The following is a 20,182-nucleotide window of genomic DNA, read 5'->3' as shown; positions in this document are numbered from 1 at the left end:
CAACTGTAATACCCTCAATACTGCGAACAGCTCACAAGCCTGCGCTGACCATCCTGAGTTAAGGGGACCTGACTCCTTAGTTGTCCAGCTGTTTCCATCTATTATAGCGTATCCTGACTTCCTTTTCCCGTCCACTACCCGTGATGATCCACATAAAAACTCCTCTTCTTCTTCTAAATCCTCTCTTACCTTGGTATAGTTTTACTTTCAATTCCCGATCTTTTATTTCTAAACTAATTCCCAATTCGACCATTAAATCCCTTCCTAATAGGTTATATTCAGCTTCAGGCACTAATAAAAGGGACCCTATCCCTATTCGGGATGGGGATTCTATTTCTACCCCTTTAATTACTAGTACAGAAAAGGGGTCTCCTTTTGCTCCTAGTACTTCTATTTTCTCCGAAGATGGAGCACATCCCCGGGGCACAGTTTGGACAATAGATCTTTCTGCCCCCGAATCTACCAGGAATTCCATTTCCTGGCACTGGGGACCTAACTTTAATTTTATCAAGGGCTCTGTTGTTTTAGGAGTCCCCAGCAGATAGAGCCCCTGACACCCCTACTCAGCATAATACATTTTCTCATCCTGTATACGTTTCCTACAGCTCCTTCGCATATGTCCCTTCCTCTGACAGTAAAAACATTCATTTTCCTTCAAGTCCTTCAGTCCGACTTGACTTCCCTGAGGTGGCCCATTCCCACCTATGCGTGGTGGCCCTCCCTTCTGTGGAGCCGTCCTCTGTCCCTCTCGAACTGCCGCTACTAAAATTTTAGCTTGCCTCTTCTGAGTCTCTTCCTCCCTTCTCACATAAACCTTCTGTGCTTCCCTTAGCAACTCATCCAACCCTTTCTCTTGCCAATCTTCCAACTTTTCTAACTTCTTTCTAATATCCGGCCATGACTTCGCCACAAACTGTGTTTTTAAAAGGGCTTGCCCGACTGGTGTCATAGGGTCTATCCCAGAATAAAGCTGCAAGCTCTTTCTTAGTCTTTCTAACCATTCTGTGGGAGTTTCATCTTTCTTTTGTTGTTCATTAAAGGCTTTATTTATGTTCTGCCCTCGAGGGACAGATTCCCTAATCCCTTGGACGATTATAGTGCGAAGATCTCCCATATGGCCCCTGTGTTCCGGGTTTTGATTATCCCAGTTAGGGCGCTGCTGGGGCCACTTAATGTCAGCACCCGGCCCTTGTTGGTGCCGTTGGTAAAGATTTAGGGCCTGACAAATCCAGTTCTCATATGACCCAAAAATTGGCCAAAATAAATGATCTGGTCTAATCTGCTGGTTTCCCCAGACATGCATGCAATAGTAAACCATCTTTTCCCTATTTTTGTTTCGCGTGCTAGACCTCTCCGTGGGTCCCTTCCCAGTGAACACAAGGCCCAATGAGGATTCTCGGGGAATATCTGGCAACCTCTCTGTGGGTCCCTTCCCCATGAGATCAGAAGGCTTGCCCTTCTTCTGTCCCATCTTCCGGAGTGTCTTCTTTTCACACACACACATGCACCCCTCGTTCGTGGCTCACGCCCTCGCGGGCTATGAGAACCGCACTACTAGAGAGTCCCGCCCTGCCTTACGGCAGGGTCCACACTCACTTCGCTTCCTCCCCAAGCCGGGGGGGGGGGCGTCTCGTTCATGCACACTCCAGGATACCCACCCCAACCGAACGGAATTGCTTTCTATACTTACCCTCCCCGGGGTCTTCGTCTGGTTCTTCGTGCACAAAGGTTTACGGGGTTCAATTCTTTTGCCTAATTACCTAAATTTAGGGTTCGGAGGTTAAGGTTTCAGGGCGATCCTCCGTCCACTCCAGGGCCGTCTGAAAACGGGACGGGGCGCCTCCCTGAAGTTTAGGAGTCCCTCCCAGAGATCCTTAATCCGAGTCACGGCACCAAAATTTGTTATAAATAAGAGCCAATAAATCGATTCTGAGTCAATCAATTGATTTTATTTAGCAAGCGGTAATTAGGCAAAACAGCGCTGGGTGACCGGGGGAAGCTCAGTTCCGCCAACAGGCACACCAAATCAACCTTTTGTATGTGCTTATATACGTTGTGCGTTCGTTTACGTGCTGGGAATTTCCGTCTCTGGAACTTTTGCTATCTGTTGCAACATCCGAGCGCTTTGTTATCTGTAACACCATCTGGGAGTCCTATTATCTGTGGCACCATCCGGGAGTCCTGTTATTTATGACACCATCCGGTAGTCCTGTTATTTATGGCACCACCTGGTAGTCCTGTTATTTATGGCATTGTCTTTAACTACTACTACAAGGTTCTACAAAACATAATCAAACTCGCACAAGCACAGTTACTGCTTACAATAATATGCATAATACAATTGAATCCTACTCGATTTGTTCAACATTAACAATTTTGACCATCACTTATTACAAGATGGTTTCCCAGATCCCTCTAAAGTTTAAGAAAACGGTTTTCATCACACATCTCAGAAGCTCAGCAGATTGAGAGTCCGCAACTTTTGCTTGCTATAGGAGTTAAAATAGCATCCAGGTTCTGGAACGAATGGACTGATTATAACACATTCCTGCTTTAAACATATCTGCTTAAAAATTCACATGACATGATGCTTTCTGTACTTGAGAACTGCAATTCTCATCCCTTTCAGAGATGTGTTATTTAGTGACTTAAGGAATGGGTATGCAGAGTACCACAGGAGTAATCTTTTTTTATCTGGCATCATTCAGCCATATAGATTTGATTTACTAAACTCATGCTTGCTGCAGCAGTAATTGCATGATCCTGACTGAATATCAAGGTTTTAATTGTGGGGTGACAATACAACTGTGGCAAATGTATTGTTAACCCCCTCTCCACCCCCTTCCCCTTTCATCCCCTCCCTCTCCCCCCTTCCCACTAAGGACAGGCGATTGGGAGGGAGTTGGGTACTGCTCCAGCCACCTGGATGATAAAAGAAGATCAATACTAACATGACCATCTGGACAGTCAAGGAAGACTAATACTAACATGATGAAATCACAGCAATCAGTCAAAACAGTGGCCTTGGCAGGTTACATGGGACTGTGTCTTTGTGAGGAGTGATAGCCCAGGCTGAGTGTGAATGATACTCGCCCAAGGACGGATGGGTGTGTGAATGCTGGACCTGGGCATGTGAATGAGTGGATTGGATGTGGGGGACTACGGTGGGTCCGTGGATTCCCTGATGGAGGGCATGGGAACAGAAATTAGCCTTGAAGATATGAAGGCCTACCCGTGAGAAAGACGGGAGTAAAGGAGTATCCAGAGATGTTAAGGATGTACCCGTGAGAGAGAAGGGAATAGAAGAGTAACATTGATGATAGCAAAATTAGCCAATGAGATGTTACTGCTGTAACTTGTAACCAAAATTGAAGAGACACATGAATTGGTAAAACTGTATAAAAATGCACTTGTGGCAATAAATGGCATCTACTACTTTCATCCTGGAAGGACTTGGTCTATGTCGTTTGTCCGTCTCAACCACAACATATGGTGACCCCGACGTGATCCTGTATGAAGAAGGATCTCGCATGAAGAAGAGACAGCGGTGAAGCTGTGATAGCCGAAGACGAGCTGTGGAGACGGACTCTGGTACAGCTGATAGAGCAGCAGGGGGCAGCTGTCAAAGATCCGGATCCTTGAAAAGACACCACATCAAGAGTTGGTGAGCTACCGGGAACAGGGGGGGTGGAACTTATCTAAAGAAGAGGGTATTATATTATCTGCATGGAAGTTGCTTCTGAAGAAGCAGGGTATTGGCCTTCTGGAATTGACTTTAAGAAGGACTATGTTACTATGGTTACTATGATTATCCAGCACAGTTCAAGTCCACGTTATCTGATGACCCGGATGAAGATGAGGGTTTGCAGCATATTCTTGAAAAGTTAAAAGGAGTATGTGTACAAGTTGCCCCGAGATCAGATAAAAACCATGAAAGACTCAAGCAAAATTAGACCTATGCAATGTAACAGCTATAGATCATTTAGGATGGAATGATGGGGATTCGTTGAAAGGAGCAAGCATCCCCCAAATCTTGGAAGAAACACTAATTGGCACACCACAGCTACAGGCACGATAAGTTTCTGAGATCCTGAGGCAGTCAACAGACCTTGCATATCAAGCTATGATAAAGGTGCCTGAAACCAACAAAGCAGCCAAATCATTTGCAACTATTAATCAGGGTCCCAATGAGAATTACATGCAATTTATTGACCGTCTTCAAGAAGCCATCAATAAGCAGGTTAAAAACTTAGAAGCTAAGGAAGCACTGGTGTTGAAATTAGCAGTAGAGAATGCTAATGTTTGCTATCAACATGTTATCTGTGAGTTTTACAGTACATATTATGTGCTTCTGTGTATTGCCTCTCTGAAAATCAAGCAGCTTGTCAGGAATGTGACTGAATTGTTTTACTGGTTGTTGTTAGAATTGTTTCTTTGTGGTATAACTCCGCCGTAAAACCTTCTCCCTACTTTTCCCACTCGCATTGCAAGAAACCCTGTGCTTCCCCCCCCCCTCCCTCTTCTCATGGTTTTTACTTACAAAATGGGGTCAGAAACGACTGTTTTTAGTCATGTTCCTAAGAAATAGGTATTGGGAGGTGTTTTAAAACATAGGAAAGCGCTTGGAAATATGAGGAAGGAAGATCTTGTCAAATATTATGACCAATGGTGGCTGCTGTGTGAGTTACATGAATGGGAAAAATGGCCGAAGGATAGAACCTTGAAGTATAACACTTTGTTGCAATTAATGTTGTTTTTAAGGCGAGAAGAGCAGGACAGAATAAATCTCTACAAGAGATCATTAGATCATTACAGACAGTTTTGCAGGTGGAATGGTTTGAACTTCAACAAGCTGAGAGAGAGTTAACCGATAACACACAAGTCACAGTAAACTTGCTGAAGTCTGCAAGATGCTTTCCTCATTAACCTGTTTTCTTTGTGGGTATCTGTTTAAGCATGTTGCAGTTTTAGTAGGTCTTTGTTGTGTGGTACGGTGAGTTCAGAGAATCATGAGAATCCATGGACTCAAAATGTGCATTTTGTGATAGTACAGAAGATCATAAGTAATTTAGTTCTTTACTGCGTGAATGTGATGGTAAAATTTTGTGTGTAGTAGCTGTTATTTTCATTTCTAGCATGCTAGCTTTAATCTGGCATTCAGACTTGCACAACTCTGTGATAGGCTGTGTCTCATCGCGATGTACTAAATTTGGCTCTTTTGTGTGCACACCAATTAAAGAACCCTGTGTTTGGAATAATAGTTATAGCACACCAGATGAGACACTAATAAAAGCCTTGCCCCATCCAGCTTGCTGCGGCAGCGGGGGGGCAGGTGCCAATGAGGCTCCAGCACGCACTGACCTGTTTTGTCAGGGAGACCCAGCGGTACCTCTACCTGACTGAGCAGTAAGCGGCCCAAAGGTGCAATGCAAAAATCGAGATATTGTCTTGAATAAGTGTAACTGTGATCCATTTGCATATTTGAACTTGGTATTTGGTCTTCATATCTGAGCTCAGTATTTTAATTTGCATGTATATGTATTTGGTAACAAAAGAATTTTGTTTGGGTGATAATTACAAAATGGGAACCAGTTCCGCTGCTAAAATACCACCTTAGGATGCATCCTTTCACGTTAGAGTAACTTTTGGGGAAATATTCTGAAAAAAGAAAACTTGAAATGGTATTGTACTCGAATGTGGCTTAAATGTGGAATACTGGGGGTTTAGTGCTGTATTGCAATTAATGTTGTTTTGCAGAACTTTGGAAAATATTAGGTGAAGTATGGTACTGTAAGTTAATTTGCTAATTTTAAGACCAGAAAAGAATTTAAACTGTTAAATTCTGATTCGCATTGAAAAGAAAAGAAAAAAAAAAAAAACAACACAACAACAACAAAAAAACAAACAAAACCAAAACCAAAAAGAGAAACAAAACAAACCCTAAATGCTATGATGGATGTGAACTTGGTATTGTATGAGGTTGTATTTAAAAGTTGCTAGAATATGAACTGATTTGGATCTAGGAAAATGGAATAATGGATTGATGTTTAATATGCTGGTTTTTGACATCTGTAAATTGTGAAAGGTAAATGGGGCTGAGGAATGTAACAACTGTTGAGCTAATTGGAATTGTGTATAAAACTCAGCTCATTGTAACCGAGGAGTTTGCCAGAGCCTCCCACTTCATACCAGTGATTACGCCAGCTGTGTGGCCTTGGCTACATCTGAACTGCAGCAAGAAGAGAAGAAAAAAAAAATAAATGGAACAACTGGTTGGAATTAGATGATAATGAAGCCAGTCAATTGGGATCCCCAGCCAGAGATGGTGGCATTGATAAGGCAATTGCAAAGAAGAAACAAAATCTAAGCCTTTGGAGGTGAATCTTGTCCGCAGTAAAAATCAGGAATCCTTTAAAAGATGATATCGTATGCCGCCCAACCAAATGGACCACCATGGAGAAAGGTATTAGGTATATGAGAGAAATGGCTGTGCGAGTGATAATTTACAGTGACCCACAGACATTTATAGACCCTGATGAAGTGCCATGTACCAGAGGGATACTGCAGAATTTTGTGCAGAATACACCACCGTCTTATATACACACTTGAGGATTACTTGTCATTTCAGCGGGAAACCAGCCATCAACTGTGGGTGAAGTAGCAAACATGTTGCAGCAGTATGAAGAGAGTCTTTCTTCTCCCCTACAAGCCTGTGTCTCAGCTGTGGAGAAACTGTGTGACAAACTGTCCAAGAGAGAGGATAGATCCTACTCGTCACCTGCACGGGTCTGAGTCACAGCTATTAGAAGCAGGCGCCCTTCTGCAGGACCAGCTCTAGAGAAACGCAACATATCACGAGGTGAATGATGGTTTTTCCTGCATGACCGGGGGAAGATATGAGTAACTGTCATGGAAAACCCACTGCTGACCTAGATGCACGAGTACATGAGCTGAAAAAGAAAGCTCCCAAGAGAATAGCTGCTCCAGTTTCCAGTGGGAGGCTTTCTAACCAGAATAGGAGGGATTCCTGTTTCTCCCTACCAGAGTCAAGTAAAGAGAATTAGGGGGGCCCTGCCTCCAGCCAGGTGGAGGAGAGGGACAATGACAATTGAGTTTATTGGACTGTGTGCATTCAATGGCCTGTTACATCAGAAACATGTGAGTATAGAGCCCTGGTACACACTGGTGAAAACAGCGTAAAATGATGCCATTGAATCATAAAGGGTCAGAATCTGTCAGTATTGAAGGAGTGACTGGGGGATCCAAGCAATTGACTGTATTAGAGGCTGAAGTGAGCCTAACTGGAAAGGAGTGGGAAAGGCACCCTATTTTGAATGGCCCAGATGCTCTATACATCCTTGGTATAGACTACCTAAGGAGAGGGTATTTTAAGGACCCAAAAGGGTATCGATAGGCCTTTGGAATAGCAGCTGTAGAGACTGAGGACATTAAACAGCTGTCTACTTTCCCTGGTCTCTCAGAGGATACTTCTGTTGTAAGACTGCTCAAAGTCAAAGAGGTGCCGATTGCTACCACGACGGTGCACAGACGACAGTCGCACCAACCAAAATTCCCTGATGCCCATTCATAAACTGATCAAACAACTAGAGAACCAAGGAGTGATCAGTAAGACTCACTCACCTTTAAACAGTCCTATATGGCCAGTGCCAAAGCCTAATGGAGAATGGAGACTAACAGTAGACTATCATGGCCTAAATGAAGTTACGCCACCATTAAGTGCTGCCGTGCCGGACATGTTAGGACTGCAATATGAACTGGAGTCAAAGGCAGCCAAGTGGTGTGCCACAACTGACATTGCTAATGCATTTTTCTCTATTCCTTTAGCAGCAGAATGCAGGCCACAGTTTGCCTTTACCTGGAGGGGTATCCAGTACACCTGGAATCAACTGCCCCAGGGGTGGAAACACAGCCCATCTGTCTGCCATGGACTGATCCAGACTGCAGTGGAACAAGGTAAAGCTCCAGAACACCTGCAATACATTGATGACATCATTGTATGGGGTGACACAGCAGCAGAAGTCTTCAAGAAAGGTGAGAGAATAATTCAAATTATTTTGAAAGCTGATTTTGCCATAAAGAGAAGTAAGGTCAAGAGATCTGCATGAGCGATTCAGTTTTTAGAAATTTAATGGCAAGATGGGTGTCACTAGATCCTGATAGAGGTGATTAACAAAATAATAGCTATGTCCCCACCAACGAGCAAAAAAACCACAAGCCTTTTTAGGTGTTGTGGGCTTCTGGAAAATGCATATTCCAGATTACAGCCAGATTGTGCACCCTCTTTACCAAGTGACTCAAAAGAAATATGATTTTTAATGGGACCCTGAGCAACAACAAGCCTTTGAACAAATTAAGCAAGAGATTGTACATGCAGTAGCTCTTGGACCAGTCTGGACAGGACAAGGTATTAAGAATGTGCTCTATACTGCAGCTGGGGACAATGGTCCTACCTGGAGCCGCTGGCAAAAGGCACCAGGTGAGACTCGAGGTTGACCCCTAGGGTTTTGGAGTAGATGATATAAAGGCTCAGAGGCCAATTATACTCCAATTGAAAAAGAGATACTGGCAGCACATGAAGGAGTTCGAGCTTCTTCAGAAGTAGTTGGTACTGAAGTGCAGTTCCTCCTGGTGCGCCAATTACCAGTACTAGGCTGGATGTGCAAGGGTAAGGTTCCTTCTACTCATCATGCAACTGATGCTACATGGACTAAGTGGATTACATTAATCACACAGTGGGCTCGAACAGGGAAACCTAATAACACAGGGATCTTAGAAATGATCACAGACTGGCTGGAAGGCAAAGATTTTGGAGTGTCACCTGAAGAAGAGGAAGTGATATGTACTGAAGAAGCCCCACCAGAGACTGAAAAGCAGTATGCCCGGTTCACTGATGGATCCTGTCGTCTTGTAGGAAAACATCGAAAGTGGAAATCTGCTGTATGGAGTCCTACACAACAAGTCACAGAGACTAATGAGGAACGAGGTAAATCAAGCCAGTTTGCAGAGGTAAAAGCCATACAGCTGGCATTGAACATTGCTAAAAGAGAAAAGTGGCCAGTACTTTATCTCTATACTGACTCATGGATGGTGGCAGATGCCCTGTGTGGGTGGTTAAAGCACTGGCAACAAAATAACTGGCAGCCCAGAGGCAAGCCTATTTGGGATGCCCCATTGTGGTAGGACATCACTGCTCGGCTAGAGAACCTGACTGTAAAAGTATGTCATGTAGATGCCCATGTGCTTAACTTTTTCTAGCTTGGTGGGCCTGTGATGCTTCAGGCCATCAAGGAAGGGATGCAACATATAAATGGGCTCATGACCAAGGGGTGGACTTAACCATGGACATTATTTCACATGTTTTCCATTATAGTGAAACGTGCTGCAATCAAGCAGGCCAAAAGGTGAAAGCCTGTGTGGTGTGGGGGGGGCGGTGGTTGAAATATAAATATGGGGAGGCCTGGCAGATTGACTATATTATGCTCCCTCATATCTGCCAAGGCAAGCGCTATGTGCTAACAATGGTGGAAGAGACCATGGGATGGCTGGAAACATATCCTGTGTCTCATGCTGTTGCTTTCCCATGCGAGAGATGGAACCTGACACACCAATGTGATGTTCACAGAGTTCACTTTATTGTTGGACCGGGCTAGCTTTATATCAAAGCTGCCCTGTCCACGCGCCTTGCAACAATGTGATTGGTTACAACACGCGCTATACAATAACGTGATAGGCTGCATGCACTGTCCATACACTCTGCACCCACGTGTGTCACGGAGGCACCCCGTAGGTTAATTTAAGGGACAACAGGGTCCAAAACAACTTTTATTAGTCCCGGTGAGGAACAGGGTTTTAGCACTCCAAAAGTGACTTAAATAAAGGTTCGGATATCAGCTGAGGAAAATTATTGAGGCAGCAACTAATACAACAGGCGGTCCACAGTGTGCATACACGTGGCTTCACTCAAAACAATGCCGGAGCCGTCCCCGAGTCCCGGAGAAGTACACACTTGCCTAAACACGGTGCGGGATTATTTTTAAAGAGATACACGTACTCGTAGTGAGTACGGAAAGTGTACACTCGCGATTCCGCGAGGGTAAATTTATAATACACCCGCAATCCTGCGAGAGTTAATTTACTTACACGTGCAAGTGTGCACGGAATCCTACATGTGCTTATGTGGAAGCACGGGAGGAAAATACACTCGCGATTGTGCGAGGGGCTCTCGGCGGCCACTCGCGATTGTGCGAGGAAATAATTTATACACGTGCTCGTATTGGGCATGGAAAGTCACGCGTGCAAGTGTGCATGGAAGGAAAATACACTCACGATTGTGCGAGGGAATAATTTAAGGTACGCGTGCAAATGTGCACGGAAAGTTACACGTGTATATGTGCACGGGAGGAAAATACACCCGCGATTCTGCGAGGATTAATTTTACACGCGCTCGTATGGAGCACGGAAAGTTATACGTGCATATGTGCATGAAAAGTATAAATATACTAGCAATCCTGCGAGAAGTTTTACTTACACCGTGGCGGCAAGGCAAGCGGAGTCTCCATCCCAGGGAGGGGGGGCTCTCGGCGGCAGCATCTTGCTCGTGCTCCGAGAGACCCGCAACAATGGGCAGAGTCTCGACGAGAATCCCGTTTTTATCTGATCAGATCTGACTGTAGGCACTCTAGAAGCTTCTCTGCACCCCCACACTGTCTGTGGGTGCCCCTGAAGCCTCCAAACATCCCCCACGCTGGGCGCGGCTCAGTGTGCCTGGGCACTCCCTTCTCCTAATGGCCCTGGCCAGGATGCTCTGGGGCCAAACAAAAGAAGCTGTTAGCCTCAAGTAGCAGAGAGAGAGGGAGATGTGCCTACTCCTTCCATACTGAAGGAGGGAGGGGGAGAGAGGGGGGGGATTGCATTCTGCCACAAGGTGTCTGGCGATTGCTCATTCATTGTTACCTTCTTATGGGGCTCCTTTCGTTTCTTTTGTCTCTGGCTTCACCTCTCAGCCAGGCTGGCAACAACCCCATCCCCCCGGTGGGGAGGGGTTCTGCCACTACATGGTGCCACTGCCCAGAACACTATTCTAGGCCTTGAAAAGCAACTCCTGTGACAACACAGCACTCCAGAAAGAATCGAGTCAGATAGTTTTCTAAATAACTTGGCTAAAGAACACTGCATTTAATGGATATATCATATCCCCTATCATGCACCAGCCTCTGGGAAGACTGAGCGATACAACTGTGGGAAACTGCAGCGGGTCTGTGGAATCCTTGACAGAAAATATGAGAGTAGAGATCAGCCTTGAGATATTAAGATTTACCCTTGAGAAGGATGGGAGTAAAGGAGTATCCGGAGAGAGGAGAGATGTACCCGTGAGAGAGAAGGGGACAGAAGAATAACATGGATGATAGAAAAATTAACCAATGAGATGTTAGTGCTGTAACTTGTAACCAATAGTGAAAAGACACATGAACTGGTAGAATTGTATAAAAATGCACTTGTAGCAATAAATGGCATCTACTACTTAAATCTTGAAAGAACTTGGTCCATGTAATTTGTCCGTCTCAACCGCGACATACAATGGCTTGATAAAAACTGCCCTGAAGGCAATGGGAGGTGGAATCTTTAAAAACTGGGATAAGCATCTGGCACAAGCCACCTGGATAATTAACACCAGGGGATCAATCACTCGAGCTGGTCCTACTCAGTCAGACCTTTTACATACAGTAGAAGGGGATAAAGTCCCTGTGGTGCATGGAAGGAATATGTTAGGAAAACCTGTCTGGGTTATTCCTGATTTGCGCAAAGGCAAACCCATTCGTGGGATTGTTTTTGCTCAAGGGCCTGGATGTACTTGGTGGGTGATGCTGAAGGATGGTGAAGTCCGATGTGTACCTCAAGGAGATTTGATTCTGGATGAAAATACTCAAACTTCACGATGTTAATTGCTGCATGATACTAACAGTGTTCCATAAGTTTCAGGTTGATGCAGTGGTGGTGATGAACCCTGAGCTAGTTTCATCGAGTGGCGTCCAGTAACTTCCCTGAGACTGGCATTTCTGACCTGCAGTTCCTGGGCATGAACTGCACCATCTCTCCTGCCTAGAGAGACTGCTGTGATAGAGACCCACAGTCATGAGCTAGTGATATACATATTTGTGTGTATATGCATTTGAAAACAGGCAGAAAGCAGTAGTGATTTGGGTTTGATGTAAATGGTATGGACTAAGGGGTATTAACTTTTCCAACTTGCAAGTCTCTCTCCCTTTTCGTCCTGTTACCTTTCCTTAGTGGGGAAGGTGGGGGCTTAAAGGAGAGCATCTGCCACGGTTTATTGTCACCCTGCAGTAAACGGTGACAACTATAGAAGATATAATACTATATAAGTAGTAATACATATAAAATAAATAAATATAAAGTTATAATACTATATAAGTTATATAATATATATGTTATAATAATATATAGAAATATAAGTTATAGTACTACATTGCAATTTATGTTGCTCTACCAAAGTTTAAAAAATGGGATGAAGTACAGTACTGTATGTTAATTTGCTCTTATTGTTATGTAATTATTTTGAGACCAGAAAATAATGTAAGTTGTTAAACTCTGATTCGCATTGAATTCATGCACTAGTTGGAGATATGGGAAAGAAAACTAAATGCTGTGATAGATGTGAACTTGGGAGAGGTTGTATTTAAAAGCTTCTAGAATATGAACTGATTTGAATCTAGAAAATGGAAATAATAGATTGATGTTTAATATGCTGTTTATTGACATCTGTAAGAAATTGCAGAAGGTAAATGGGGCTGAGGAATGTAACTATTGCTCAACTAATTGGAATTGCATATAAAGTGTATTACGGCTGGAATGAAATGGGAAAACAAAAAAGCAAAATATGTCAGGCCTGTGCTGTACAGCTTGAACATAAATTTCAGGCCTGTATCAAGCTGCAAGATAAACTCAGCTCACTGTAACCAAGGAGTCTGCCAGGGCCTTGGCAGCTCCCACTCAGTAGCAGTGATTATGCCACCTGCATGGCCTTGCCTGTATCTAAACTGTAGCAAGAAGAAAAGAAGAAAAAAAAAAAAAGAGCGAGCTGGCTGCCTGCTGCTGAAGTGGCAAAAGGGGGGCTTTCTCCCCCCCGCCACAGCGATATTGCTATTAGAGAACTGTAATGCTGAATGAAGGAGACTAAGGGTGAATTTAAAGGCATCCCCAGTAGATCCCTAGTTCAAATGAAGCTGGGAAATTAAACAACATTTTTTTTTAATTGACTTTTTCTGTGGTAACTATTTGTAAGAGACTTCTTTGTAAATTCACCATGCTAGTTCTTGGGGTCATGGGAAAGAAAAAACATTTTTGAAACCGATGGAATGTTAAACTTGGAACAAAGTTTTAACACATGAATTCTTGTTTATGCCGGAAAGCCCTATACCTCTCTTGGGTCAAGATTTGTTAAGTAAATTATAAGCTAAGAAAACATTTTCTGAGAATTCTGTTTAGCTGCATATCCCATAAGAAGGTGCTTGAAAGGTGCAGATCTGCTTGCTGCAAGCACAAAATCTCCAAGGAAATTTTGGATACTGTATTTCCACTAGTATGGGCAGCTGAAGAATCTGGTAAAGCCAACGCTACACTGATAGAACAGAAACAGAACTGAAACAGGACTTCGAGCTGGTAAGGAAAACCAATATCCAATAAACATGAAAGCCAAAATGGGGTTAGAGACTTTGATGAACAAGTTTATTACAAACTTAGAGTTTGACTGCATTTGATTGCACTTGCAGATTTGTCTGTTTATAGGTAAAACACAAAGGCAACCTGTGGCTATTGTGGGACAATATTATGAGAATGCAAACAGACTGATATATTTGTAATGGCTTTTTTTTTCCCAATTCTTTCTGTAAAACTATTACTCAGCCTCCAGAACTGATTATTGCTCTGATCAAAAAAGGCAGGGAGCAGATTCAGGTCTTAATAGGCCATGACCCATCTGTCATATATGTACCATTTGTGAAAACTGATTTTTATTTTTTTATTCGCAAGCTATGTCATTGTAAATTGCACTAGCCAATTTTCTTAACAGTGTAGCTTTTGGCATGCCTAAATGTAAATTGCTGCAGAATCTGCATCTCTTTGACATCAGGCCACAGACCATACTTGTATCTGGTCTGATCCCACATGCTCACACAGTTTTTGTTGACGGTTAAGGGAAATCTCATAAAGCTGTAGTGGTATGTTGGGACATGGCTAATAGAGAAGGGGCATGGCTCTATTGATCCGTTGTATCAGGAGAATTCTGTTCTAAGTTAGCATGAGTAGGCCTCAGTTAGCATGAGTTTGGTGTAGCATAGTGGAAAAGTACTGAGCGGTTGCTCTCTGGTTCAGCTGAGCGTTTAGATAAACAAGCTGGGGAATTATCTCTAGCAGGGTGAGAAGGTTGCATTCCAGAGAAACCACAAGAAGGTTGAGCTCATTATGTATACTATCCAATCAATAGAAGACGAGTAGGCATAATTATTGTATACTATCCAATTAATAGAAGACGAGTAGGCATAATTACTGTATACTATCCAATTAATAGGTGACGAGTATGCATAATTATTGTAAGTCTTATATAAATCAGCTTAGTGCATCAATAAAGTTGAGGTATGCTTATCACTCATATTGGGTCGACCGCATTCCTTCCTCCGTCCGCTCGGGTCTGGAACTCTGATGGAATTTTTCTCTCGGCAGTGGTATGGCATGAAGATAATGATTGCAATAAGTCTGTTAAAATTATTGATGGCTCAACTCAATTAGTAGAATTTGATGCAGCTTTACACGCCTTAGAGCTTTTTAAGGAGGAACCTCTAAATTTGATTTGTGATTCTGAGTACATAGTCAAGGTCCTACAGCACATCCCCTCTGCCTTTCTTAAAGAGATCTCACAACAGCAGCTCTTTGAAATGTTTGTATCATTGCAAACTGCATTACAGCATCACAGACACCCACTGTTTGTTACTCATATACGCTCCATATCACTTTAACGGGTCGCATAACTGAAGGAAATGCAGTTGCAGACTCTTATACTGTAGCTACAGTCCGCTTCCAGTCTGCCATGGCATCACACGCTTTCTTCCATCAAAATGCTGCTGCTTTAAAAAAATATGTTTGATCAGATACTCGAACAAGCGAAAGACATAGTCGCTCTGGCCTGGAATGTCAAGGCCTTCTTACAACTTCACCCTCCCTTGGAGTTAACCCTCATGGACTAACAGCTGATGTCATTTCGCAGACTGATGTTACACGTCTCATCTTTTGTCCATTTGAAATATGTGCATGTTTCTGTGGATACCTTTTTGGGTATGCTTTGTGTATCTGATCATGCTGGTGTGAAAAGCAAGGATGTTCAGCACCACTGCACCCGCTGTTTTGCTATGCTGGTGTGCCACAACAGATTAAAACTGACAATGGTCCTGGCTACACTTCCATATCCACGCAATATTTTTTACAGCAATGGGGTGTTTCTCATGTCATGGGTCTTCTGTATTCTCCCACTGGGCAGGCTATTATTGAATGGGAACATGCAGCCACCCAGACCTCAGGCCGCAGAGCATGCCAGAGCCTTTCACTGGTATGGAGTGCTAATACAGAAAACAGTTGTGTGAGGTGTGAGCAGGTGGATGACCTGCTCAGCCTGTACCAGAGCTGCAAGAGGAGGTGGAAAGGTTGAGAAGTATCAGGGAGCTGGAAAAGGAAATCGACTGGTGGGATCAAGCTCTGGCCGCTCAGGGGCAGGCAAGACCGCCAGCAAGAAACAAAGGTCAAGGGATCCCTGTATCCTCCCCTTGCCTGACTGAAGAAGGCAGGTCAAGGGAAAGGGATGAACGGAAGAAAGTCCACACTTGGGGTGGCAGGAAAAACACCCCCCTACCCAACCCACCTTCCCAGGTGCCTCTGTCCAACAGGCATGAGGCTCAGGATGTGGAATGCAGCAACTTCAGGAACGAGGGGAAATGGCAGCAAGTTCCTGCCTGGTGCGTGAGGAGGAGGGTTCCTCCTGTGACCACCCCACCCTCTCAGGTTCTCTTGCAAAACAGGTATAAGGCCTTGCAAGTGGAACCAAACAACAACATTGAGGGAGGCGGTTCCACTGAGTTGGAGGTGCTGCGGAAGATTAGTCACTCTGCACCCTTCATCAAAACAACTCCCACCAAGAAAAAAAGGTATGTTGTGGTTTTAGAAGACTCCCTTCTAAAGGAAACAGAAGGCCCTATATACAGGCCAGACCCACTTCTTAGGGAAGTCTGCTGCCTCCCCAGGGCCAGGGTTAAAGATGTAAGAAGGAAACTTTGTGCCCTGGTTAGGCCCTCAGACTATTATCCCCTAATAATTTTTCAGGTGGGCAGTGATGAAACTGAAAAGGGAAATCCAAAGGCAATCAAGAGGGACTTCAGGGCCTTGGGATGACTGGTCAAGGGATCAGGAGCACAAGTAGTGTTCTTCTCTGTCCCCACAGTTGCAGAGTATGAGGAGGAAAGATGCAGGAAGACTCAGCAGATCAACACCTGGCTGAGGGACTGATGTCACCAGCAGAGTTTTAGGTTTTTTGATCATGGGTTGGCTTACATGGCACCTCCTAGCAACAAATGCAATGCACCTGTCTCAAAAGGGGAAAAGGATCCTGTGGCAGGAGTTAGCAGGAATTATTGAGAGGGCTTTAAAATAGATTTGAAGGGGGAAACCAGATGTGGCAGAGGCACACCTAAGGGAGACATGTTGGCATCTCAGGGTAGTGCTAATGAGGCCCTTCAGTCTGCAGTCCCAGTGGAATCAATGGCTCAGCTGAAGTGCATCTATATGAATGCACACAACATGGGCAACAAACAGGAGAAGCTAGAAGCCCTTGAGAGGCAGAAAAAATATGATATAATTGCCATCACAGAAACATGGTGGGATGACTCTCATACCTGGAGCGCTGCAATGGATGGCTATAAACTCTTCAGAAAGGATAGGCAAGGAAGGAGAGGAGGTGGGGTAGCCATGTATGTTAAGGAGTGTTTTGATTGGAACTTGAGGAGGAGGATGATAGGGTTGAGAATCAAGGGGAAGGGCAACAACGTGGATATCCTGGTGGGGGTCTGTTACAGACCACCCAACCAGGATGAAGAGGCAGAGGAAAAATTTTGCAGGCAGCTGGAAGAAGTCTCATGATTGCTAGCCCTTGTTCTTGTGGGGGACTTCAACCTATCAGATGTCTGCTGGAAGTACAACACAGCAGAGAGGAAGCAGTCTAGGAGGTTCCTGGAGTGTATGGAAGATAACTTCCTAAGATAGCTACTTAGTGAGCCTACCAGGGAAGGAGCCCCACTGGATCTGTTGTTTGTAAATAGAGAGGGGCTCCTGGGCCCTGGTGTTGGTTGGAGGTCGCCTTGGGTATAGCGATCATGAAAAGATTGAGTTTATTATCCTTGAACAAGTGAGAAGGTTAGTCAGCAGAACTGCTACTTTGGACTTCTGAAGGGCAGACTTTGACATGTTCAGAAGGCTGGTTGGAAGAGAAGGTAATCTTAGAGGAGCAGGAGCAGGCTGTCCCTATGTGCTGGAAAGCAAGCCGGTGGGGAAGAAGGCTGGCCTGGCTGAATAGAGAGCTGCGCCTGGAACGTGGGAATAAAAAGAGAATTTATAACCTTTGGAAGGAGGGGCAGGCCACTTAAGATGAAATACAAGAATTCTGTGAGGTTATGGAGGGAGAAAATCAGAAGGACCAAAGCCCAACTATACATGAGGCTGGCCACTGCTGTGAAAGACAGCAAGAAATTTTTCTATAAATATATAAGTAACAAGAGGAGGGCTAAGGAGAATCTTCATCCCCTGATGGATGCAGGGGGAAACATAGTGCCTGCAGAAGAGGGAAAGGCTGAGGTACTAAATGCCACCTTCACCTCAGTCTTTAATAGTCATAACAGTCGTGTTCCAGGTACCTAGCCCCCTGAGTCAGGAGACAGGGATCGGGAGCAGTATGAGGCCTCAATAATCCAAGGGGAAATGGTTAGCGACCTGCTACAGCACTTGGACACCCAGAAGTCTATGGGGACAGATGGGATACACCCAAGGGTGCTGAGGAAGCTGGTGGAGGTGTGCCACAACAGATTAAAACTGACAATGGTCCTGGCTACACTTCCATATCCACGCAATATTTTTTACAGCAATGGGGTGTTTCTCATGTCATGGGTCTTCTGTATTCTCCCACTGGGCAGGATATTATTGAATGGGCGCATTCCACACTGAAACATACGTTGTTAAAACAAAAAGGGGGAATATGATGCCCCAAGAACGATTAGACAATGCAACATAAACTTTAATTTTTTTAAATTGTACTATGCCTCCCTTCTCTACCACAGCAGTGAAAAAACACTTCCGTGTTCTGCATTCACTGTCTCAGAGACCAAATGTTTTGTATCAGGATCCCCTGCACAACAGTCAATGGCAAGGGCCTGTAGAGTTAATCACCTGGGGGAGGGAATATGCGTGTGTTCTTCTTCCAACAGGACCGAGGTGGCTTCCTGCGGTATACGTTAAACCTTACTGTGAGTTGGAGAAATGTGGCACAGAACCCAATGCCAGAGATGCAACGTCTGTTTCTGTGGCAGAGGGCGACGAGGAAAAGGAAGAGACCGAAGGAAGAGGCCTGTGACCTTACCTGGGGGCAGTTGAAGAAGTTACAGCAAAATGCAAGTACTATGATGGCAGCAGCAGGCGCCCCCCTCCCGCACACCATGCTCCAATTAACACCTTCTTAGCCTATTTGGCTAGCACCTCCTGCAACAGTGCAGTAAGGTTTTGTTTTGTGATGATCAGTTTTGGCATGATTCCAACTGTGGGGAGAGAGCATGTATATTTGGCTTACATCATGGATCCACCTCTTTTTAGACCTGTAACATGGTGAGATCCTGAAGTCCCTCTTTCCAACAATGTCACACACTGGGTAGGTGGTGCATGGATACCACCAGCAGGTCAATTGCTGGAAAACAAGGATTGGATTTAATTTAGTCAAATGCAATAGTATTGTGTTGACACCCCTACTGTATGTGTTTCTAACAGGCCGATTAACAATTGTTTAATGATGTCAGAGAAGTTTCACTTATTTTTATCAAAAACGAGAGAATGGAGGGGTAGTTCAAGGCAATTTAACTTTTATTTCCATTCCGGGTCTTGAACACCGAGATGTAAGTCACAATTCTACTTTGGAACCCCCTGCTGACATTCCAACATGCAAGGTACCTAGAGGAACCACAGGAGATGTTTCGAATTTGTGCTGGGCCCCCTGTAAAATAAAGGCACCAGCATATCAGAATGGTTTTGTCCTGGTTTTGTTAAAATCAAGTTTCTCTTTTAGTGAATTTTTCTGTCAGCTGAAGTCTTCTTACTAACTGCACTTTTCTGAAAGCTAGATACATGTTTTGGTAGACACAGCAATGGAATGCCAGGTCGCTGATAGGGATGCACATCCCATGAGAGGGGCAAGCAGGAAGTGACTAAAATTGACCAACTAAGTATTCCATCCCATTCACGTGATACTTCATATAAAAGTGGGAGATGACGAGGATCTCGCCCCTTCTCCCTATGGCCGACATTAGGAGAGGACCTTGTGGGTCGTCCCTGCGAACTGAGGCCTAGTGACAGACTGAATCCAGTTCCGGTTGGCTGCAGAGTCCAGTCCAGGACTTCTGGGTGCAGGCTCTGCTGCTGCTGGAACAGTGCTGATCTTTGCCAGGATTTTCAAGATTGGTTTTGTATATTTGGTATTATATTCTCTATTTTATTAGTAGCATTAGTAAAATATTTTTAATCTTTTCCAACTCTCTTCTCTCTGTCTTTCTGTCTGACTCCAATCCTCTGGACTTGCTGTTCTCACCCAGGTTGGGTAATAGCGTAGGAGGACACCCGCTCGGCATTTTTCCTCCCCCCGCCCCAGACTGCTGAACCATCGGGGATGCCGAAGGCACAGCAGGGGATGGAATAGGGAGGGTATCAAAGACACGAACCGGGTAAACTTCACAGCGACTTTCAGGATACTTATCAGGCTGCAACGCTGCAAAAATTCCGGCAGCAGCAGACCGTTCAGCCTTAAGATCTTTTAAGGTGGTAATTATAAGCTTCCATGTAGTTGCTA

This window comes from Columba livia, chromosome W (assembly GCF_036013475.1).
Source record: "Columba livia isolate bColLiv1 breed racing homer chromosome W, bColLiv1.pat.W.v2, whole genome shotgun sequence".
In the NCBI taxonomy this organism is placed as follows: Eukaryota; Metazoa; Chordata; class Aves; order Columbiformes; family Columbidae; genus Columba; species Columba livia.
The sequence above is the reverse complement of the archived record's forward strand: the minus strand, read 5'-3'. Positions refer to the sequence as shown.